This window comes from Adiantum capillus-veneris, chromosome 18 (genome assembly GCF_014529385.1).
Source record: "Adiantum capillus-veneris isolate H3 chromosome 18, ASM1452938v2, whole genome shotgun sequence".
In the NCBI taxonomy this organism is placed as follows: Eukaryota; Viridiplantae; Streptophyta; class Polypodiopsida; order Polypodiales; family Pteridaceae; genus Adiantum; species Adiantum capillus-veneris.
Genome location: NC_140948.1, coordinates 1,480,386 through 1,488,543, shown reverse-complemented (window position 1 = coordinate 1,488,543; position 8,158 = coordinate 1,480,386). Strand labels below are relative to the sequence as shown.

At 43.4% G+C, this 8,158-nt stretch overlaps 1 pseudogene across 1 annotated transcript; it reads right to left on the bottom strand.

Moving 5' to 3' along the window:
- Positions 1-4,923: 4,923 nt before the first annotated feature.
- LOC147435135 (uncharacterized) lies at positions 4,924-7,712 on the bottom strand (annotated as a pseudogene). The gene is made up of 3 exons (XR_015185027.1): positions 7,564-7,712; positions 6,933-7,366; positions 4,924-6,844 (listed from the first exon to the last, which is right to left on the bottom strand). The product of XR_015185027.1 is annotated as an uncharacterized LOC147435135 (transcript).
- Between the last annotated feature and the right edge of the window lie 446 nt (positions 7,713-8,158).

The following is an 8,158-nucleotide window of genomic DNA, read 5'->3' as shown; positions in this document are numbered from 1 at the left end:
AGTGTCGGATAGAGATCCTAGAATGACCAACAATTTCTGGAAGGGTCTCTTTGAGAATTTAGGTACAATGCTAAATTTCTCTTCGGCCTATCACCCGCAAACGGATGGCCAAAGTGAGATAGCTAACCTTACAATTCTTGATCTACTAAAAGCTTATGTCACTGAAGTAGATCAAAGGTAGCAATGGGAGAAGTAATTACCTTTAGTGGAGTATGCTTACAATAACACAGTACATACATCCATGGGAAAAGCACCTTTTGAGGTGATTGAGGGAAGATCAAAAAGTCCCCTACCACTTAAGGTACATGGGAAGATCTTCGCTGCAAATGAATATAGCCGCCACCTACAAGAATATTTCCAAAAGATTAAAGATGTTATATCCATCTCACAGCAAAGGCAAAAGGTTGCTCCTAACAAGCACAGAAGAGCCTTGACCTTTAAAGAAAATGATTGGGTCTTGCTTAAATTTCCCAAGGCTCGGTTAAGGCACACGATGGGCAAGAATCCTATGGGACACCAAAAGTACTATGCTAAATTAGCAAAAAGGTTCCATGGCCCCTTTCAGATTCTTAAGCCAATCAATGAGATGACTTATCAGCTCAAGTTGCCCAACCACTGGCTCATACACAATGCTTTCCATGTGAGCCTGTTAAAGCCTTACCAAGGAGAGCCACCCCAAGAAGCAACCATAGAAGACCCACCGGAGATTGAAGACCAAGAAGAGGTACTGCAACCCGAGTCCATTCTCTGACATGAAGACAAGGTATTGAGACACGGTAAGATTATCCGACGGTATCTTATTAAGTTTAAGAATTATCCTTTTGAAGATGCTAGATGGATGTAAGGCATACAATTAAAGGATAACCTAAACCTTGTCAATGCTTACAATGATTCCCTAGAGTAAGCAAATGTAAATATGTTTTAAATGATCAATGTTTTTGTCTTATAAGACTCTCTTTTTCTTTATAGTGCACAAATGTTAAGAAGTATGCATGTTTAGGATCATGTTTATGGTGACGAAGTCTCCCAAACACCAAGTAGAGCTTGTCACTCTACTATGGAAGATTGATACGGACTAATGAGCAGACATGCTTGCGGTAACTAAGTCTCTCAAGCACCAAATGGATTAGTCATCCATTCTGGAACGATGTCATAGGGTAAAAGAGGGATCCTCTACCCGCTAGCAAACAAACTAATGATTAGGCTTTATCTTCTCTACCTCTAGTCGAGGACGACTATGATATCAAGAGAGAGGTAATGTCATAAAAACCTAATATCTACTTTCCCAAATGATTTTCTCATATTAAACTGATCATTTAATATAGGAAAATACCAAGGGGAGCAAAGGCTGGATATTGGAAAGACAGCCAGCAGACTAGTCTCAACAGGGGATCCAAAAGAGGGGAATTGGGGATCCAGATGGGGCTGGTTTGCTAAAGATCAAAGTACACCAATGGGTTTAAAATACCTCTAGGTTTAACTCCATTAAGACTTCCATAGGAAAAAGTTCCAAATTTTTACTCTAAAAGTCCTAGGCCATGGCTGCTCTTAGTGACTAAAGTGCTGAATGCTAAAGTCAACAAAGTGGCTACAACAAGAAGACAAGAGAGTGGGCGAGCTGAGATGAGACAGAACACACACACACACACACACACACACATACACACACACACACACACACACACACGCAAGCTTACCTTTACACCTAAAAGCAAATAGGACATATGTCAGACATGCAACAAAACCCCCAATTTTTCCTGAATCCTATTGGATGGACAAAGAGGTGGACCAATGAGGATTGAGCTAGTGTAAATTCAATTTCTTATTTAGAAATGCTTGAGAAAAGAACCAATAAGAATTTATCTCCCAAAAAGACTATTGGACAGTCAAAAGGTCCAATGAGAAATAAGCAGCCCATAAATTTGCTTAATTCCTATTGGCCAAAAGACTAAAAGGTCTAATAAAAAGTGAGATAATTAAATTAATTATCTAAGCTTTTACAAAAAGGAAAAAATGGTGGAAACTTGTCACAAGGCTCTTGACTTGGCATCTCAAATGCTATTGGCTAAGCTTTTCATGGGCCAATAGGGAGCCACCATGAGTAAAAAGCTTTCTCAAATGCTATTTGCTAAGCTTTTCAAGTGCCAATAGGATGCCAACAAGACTAAATTGGAGAAGGGGTCGCCCAAGGAAGAGAGAGAAGCCTCACGTTTTCCTAACACAATTACACACACACACACACACTCACACACAACTCATGTGCAGAGCAAGAAAGTCATCTCCTTCTCCAAGCTTTAATGGAAAGCTGATCTTCTTCTCCAAGTTTTGAGAATGGAGGCTTACACCAACAACTCTTGGATATGGAATGCAAATCCAACCAAGAGCCAAGCTTCAATGCCATGCTTCTCTCCTCTATTATCTAATCACTAAGCTAAGCTACAAGAGTAATTAAGTGAGGAAATAATTTTTCTCGTAAGAATACTTCTTCTTCCTGTACATCTAATCTCATACCCTGCTAGCTCTCACCATCTTCAAAGGTGTGTGAGGTCTTGGGCCTGAGACCGCGAGGGAATTGATGTTATGTGTTATCACGTGCAAGTTTGGTGCATGAAGCTTCCATCTTCATTGCACCGAGTTTTTACCAAGGAACACAAAGAATTGTATTGTACAAATTCTCTCTTAATGGGAGAAGCTATAATACAAATGCCTAATGGAAGGGGGACTCGTCCATTTTAATCCGGTCCTCAATAGTTGTAAATTGTTCTATTTCTTTTCCTCTTTCAAGTATTATTATGCCAAACTAATCATGTGTTATGCTAATATTGCTATCTCCAACCAAGCACTCTTCTATGCTCATTAGGAACTTGCTCTTAATGAAATGCTCACTATGTTAAGTTATTTTCCGCTATTTACAAGCTATTTAGACCATTAAATGTTACAAGAAGAAGAAGAGAAGAGAAGATAATTTTAATGTCTTAGGAAACTATCCCAAGAGACCTTAAAGATCTATCTGCGGGGGGAGAGAGAGAGAGAGAGAGAGAGAGAGGTTACATTTCAGCGATTGCAGAGAGAATATGAAAAATCAACGTTTTTGATAGATAAGAGGACTAAAACTGCTTTCTTTAATAACTTTTAAGCGAGAGAGAATGGTTTCATTGTAAGAGAAAGAAAGCAAGGGTCAAAAAAGACAATTTAAAATTCTAAAACATATATTTTGAAATTATTCATTTCTCCTTTTGAAAAACTACTTGTTTTAAAAGCCAAAATGTATTTTTTTTTCAAAAGCATAGTTCTTTGTCTCCACTCTTTTATCTTTGGTCAAAGCTAGCTTGAGCCTTAAGAATTTTCTTAAAATGAAAAATAAAAAGGTCCTTCTATACCCCATTCACTTTCTATAGATCTATGCACTAGATCTATGCAACGAGGCTCCAACACAATGTATTGTACACGCGCACACACACACACACACACACAAAGAGATATTCTATGACCACATGCAATACGAAAAAAACTAGCAAACACACACCAAGAGATGTTCTATGACCACATGTAATTTAAACAAAATTTTTTTTCCAACAACTTAGTATAGTTCTCTTCCAGTTTTGGGTCAAAGTTAACTTGAGCCTTAAGCATTTCCTTAAGCTATCAAATATAGAGGCTCTTCTATATCCCATTCACTTCCTATACATCAATACAAAGATCTACGTACTAGATCTGCGTACTAAGTTTCCAATGGAATGTATTGTACACACAGACACACACACACACACACAGACACACACCAAGAGATATTCTATGACCACATACAATATTCAAAAGTGTTGATTAAGCCACGTTCAGCATAGCACATTGCTCCCCTCATGCATTTGAGGCACTCGTAATAAGAAATAGTAGAGAAGTTACAAGCACAAGATGTACCTTGATCTCTCTCAGTGATGGAAAGCCTTGCAAACTTGCCCCTTACTCAGTTTGGAAGGGTTTAACTCGGCTACTGATGGGAAGTCTTTCAACATTGGTCCTTCACAATTGAGACTTCTTCAATAGACATCTCGCGTTGCCTCAGGTTTTCACCATTCCCACTCGCTGGCCCTATTGATTCACCTGATTAACCCCACCTCCTCCCAATTACTTGCCAATTCAAATTCCACCCTCGAGCCACCTACAAGGCAATTCAAAACTCCTTGCTGCTTAAGCTCCACCGTAACACGTTTTTGCCAACATGGCCCTCCTTGTAAGCCCAAGAGCTCCACGCAAGCCACGTGTCCATGTTTACCGTTTTTTGGCTTGTGTGCACGATAAAGATTGCCCTGGAAAAGGCACCCAAATTCCCCTTCATTAATCCCACTGCTAGGGCTTCTTTTAATACTCCGCGGTATATAATGTTTAGGGTATGCATGTGGGCCAGTGCTCAGACAATGCTTAGAGCAAGAGGATAAGATTTTATTTTTTTCGACACACCAGAGGGCCCACAGGGGGAGGTGCTTATCCCTTCCAAATATTAGCCATGTTACATGGTCGGGCAAGGGCCGCGTACCATCGGGCAAGAGCCACGCGTAGGCATCACCATGGCCACCTAATTGATGCACCACATGCTGGGAACGACGGAGAGAACTCGTAGCAACCAGCTAGGAACCTCCTCCTCGGGTGACCCACCCCAAGAGGAGGAGGAGGATGCACTCGAGTGTCCAAGGGCAAGAGCCCTAGCAATGTGAACACCAGGTGAGCACAAGGTGTCCCTCTAGAGTGTGACCCATCAGGGGATTTGAACCCACAACCCGTAGGTTGAGAGGCCAAAGCCTTACCGTTAGACCAACTCTTTGGGGACAGAGGATAAGATATTACATTGCACTAGTTGAGAAAAACTGTATAGAAAAACATTCACTAGCTACACTTTCCCTTGTCAAGAATCATTGAAAGAAATCGTTTATAGTTAAAAATAATATTTGCCAAACGGCACCTCCTCTGGAAGGTCTTTCTTCATCAGTCTTAATCTGCTACATGCAACCGAAGCAACCATTTTGATAAAGGCAACCCACATCACTTGTAAATGTGGCCTCAGAATTTGCAGTCACAAGGCTTTTGATGCTTGAAAATATTCTTTGAGCGCCAAGAACATCCAGGTTTATGCATGCAGGTGCACTTAAAAAGCTAATAAAATTAAGCAGTGGAACGCTAGATTCCAAAACTAATATCCTTTTGTGGTAAACTCAGAGACTGGACTCCTCAAAATCTTCAAGTAGCTCTCTGGAGCCCTGCATCACGAGCTGAAGGGCATCTTGTACATCTGCAAGACCTGAGTGGCTGTGCTCTGCTTTCAGCCCATGTGTTAGCCAGGGTGACAATGTTGCGAATCTCACGCCCATTAAATGGTTGCCCACAGAGAACAAGGCTGGCAATGCTTGTTTCTGTGACTTGAGAGGTATCAAGGCCTGCACGTCCCAAAAGACTTTTCCAGATCAGAGAACGGCGCTGATCATCAAGGGCAGAGTACCGGATGCACAGTGAGATGCGAGACAAGAACGCCTGGTCAAAAGCTCGCACACGATTGGTGGTTAAGAAGAGAACCCCTGCATAATACTCGAGCAGACGGAGAAAAACACCTGTCATGAGGTTGCGTTTGATGTCCACATTGGATGTGCGGCTCTCCAAATAGGCATCTGCTTCGTCAAGTAGTACTACCGCACGCCACCTCAGAGCCGTGCTAAGAACTTGGCGAAGGTGTGTCTCCAGCTCACCAGCCTCCTGTCCGAGCTCAAACGCACTGATGGCCCATAAGGGCCTGTGCAGAGTTTCGGCCAGAGTCTCTGCTGTTAGTGTCTTACCTGTGCCAGGAGGTCCATAACACAACACTATACATCCTTCCCCCTTTTCCGCCACCATATCCAACCCCCTGCCTCTTTCATCCTTCTGTGACAAGTGGGTTGCAACAATGGCCCTCAGCATCTCCTTCTGCTTTGCACTCTCCATCACCAGCTGATCATAAGCTCGATCATTGAAAGATATCTTCCTCAAACCTCCCACATCAAAGCAACCCCACTTTTTGAGACTGAAAGAAAATCCGTACACTACGGAAGGCGCAAATTTGAGCTCTTGAGCTGAAGGCTTCTCCTGCTTCTGTGTCCCTTTGTCAATTCCTCGCATCAGATCTAATGGTGGTTGAGCATTACCAAGTGGCCATTCAGGGTTGGCCCTTGCTAAGCTAAGCAAATCCACCATCACCCGTCCATCTGCATTCACCCTCCGTAACTGGAAGCATCCGTTCGGAGCTCTTTCATAGTACCCCAAGGACCCTTGGAAATGCATAAAATGAAAGGGTTCCTCCATCGCACATGCATAGAAAAGGCCCCCTCGATGTTCGATAGTTTCCATGATACAATGCCTCTCTTCTTCCAAGAAGAAAGACCAGGGGCAAACTGACAAAGAGGTAAAGGGAACCTCCCCATCAAACTCCTCAATCTTAACATTCATGATGCACTTCCGATACCTCTCTGTATTGTAGTCCATCACTTTAAGCTTAATAACGAAGGCATTCTCTTCAGGTGCCCAGCTGCGATGGTCATACTTCCCTGGAGATTGTACAATGGCATGACATGCTTGGCCAGAGAGATTGCACAGGCGTCGAACTTCTAAGCCTGGGTGAAAAAGGCCCAGAGCATGTTATAAGAAACAATACCCTCCTGTTTCATCCAAGCAAACCTGGCAGAGGTGTCTTTGAAATGCTCTTGTAAGAATCTGAGTAGGTGCAGGAGATGGAAGTGACTGACAGCATGAGCATCACCTTCAGCCTCAGAATCACATGAAAGCATATTTACTTGCTCATTGCCGTTGCCATCATGAAGAGCTTCTGTTTGTCAATCAACGCAAAGCCCATCAATTCAGAAACCTTTTAAGAGAGGGGGGTTGTGGTAAATAAGAGAGAGGGGGAGACAGGCCTTGTAAGGTATTGCTTTGGCCCTTGCCTCCATTGGCATGGACCTGCGGGATATCATCAAGTCCATGAGTGGATTCCTCTTGAGTTAATTCTAGTTCTTGGCGAAGTGCTGGCCATATGAGGAAGAGGTCCTTGGCATCGATCTCAGGTTCTTCAGAGCAAAGGGTCTCCGCTACGTGAGGCAAGCACTTGCGCAGAACACCAACAAGATAAGGTGAGCGGAGCTGGACCTTGACATCACGGGTGTCCTCCTCGTTGATGAGCGTTGTGACCTCAAAAGGACACACAACACCATCGCGCAGATTGTCACTGTTGTTGGAGCCGGTTGTTTCTCTCGTCTTCCATGTTCCTTCCAAGTCGGACCACCATTTTTCATGGGTAGGCCATCTCCAGCCTGGATCCTTCACATCCATCAGCTGCTGCACTTCATCCTTTCTGTAATCAAAGGAACGTAACAACAGCCACATACAGAGAGGAGAGGAATTAGAAGACGTAATCAAAGACTAGAGACGACATTTTGTATCTGGGGTTTCCCACATGTATAGCGAGCTCTGTTCATTCATGGAGCATACAAAGATGCATGGCGCTTAGGAGGGACCATTCAAACAACAGACTAAGGAAAACATGCTTACCTTTCTTCGCCCTGCTCCATCTCACCAGCTGCTCTTCTTCTCCTTAACGTTCACGCAGTCTTTCCACTAGTATATTTAGCCGGTGGAAAGTGGAACTCACGATCGTATACGAGTGAGATGCATGGCGTCGACATTCATCGAAAAATGATGGAGGCCAGGTGGTGCTCTTGTGCTATTTGAGGTGAAAAAATGGGGAGGTGCCATTGTGTGTGTGTGTGTGTGTGTGTGTGTGTGTGTGAGAGAGAGAGAGAGAGAGAGAGAGAGAGAGAGAGAGAGAGAGAGAGAGATGGGGCATGTGCGACCAAAGGCAGATAGGGAGGGAGGGATTTTTTTGGTCATCATGGTTTCGGAAATGCAATAGTCCACGATCACGAGGCAAGAGAGAGATGGTGCACACAGAAGAGAGGGGGATGCACATTGAGGGAAGCCAAACTGGGCGTGCAATGGTGGGGGGGCTCTATGATCAAGGTAGGAAAACTGTTTGTTGCACAACTTTTCGAGGAGAAGCTGGCTCACACCATAGCAAAAGAGACCGAGTAGGTGTTGGCATATCAGTGCATGGAGATATGCACATAGCATTGCACATTTCTCTCAT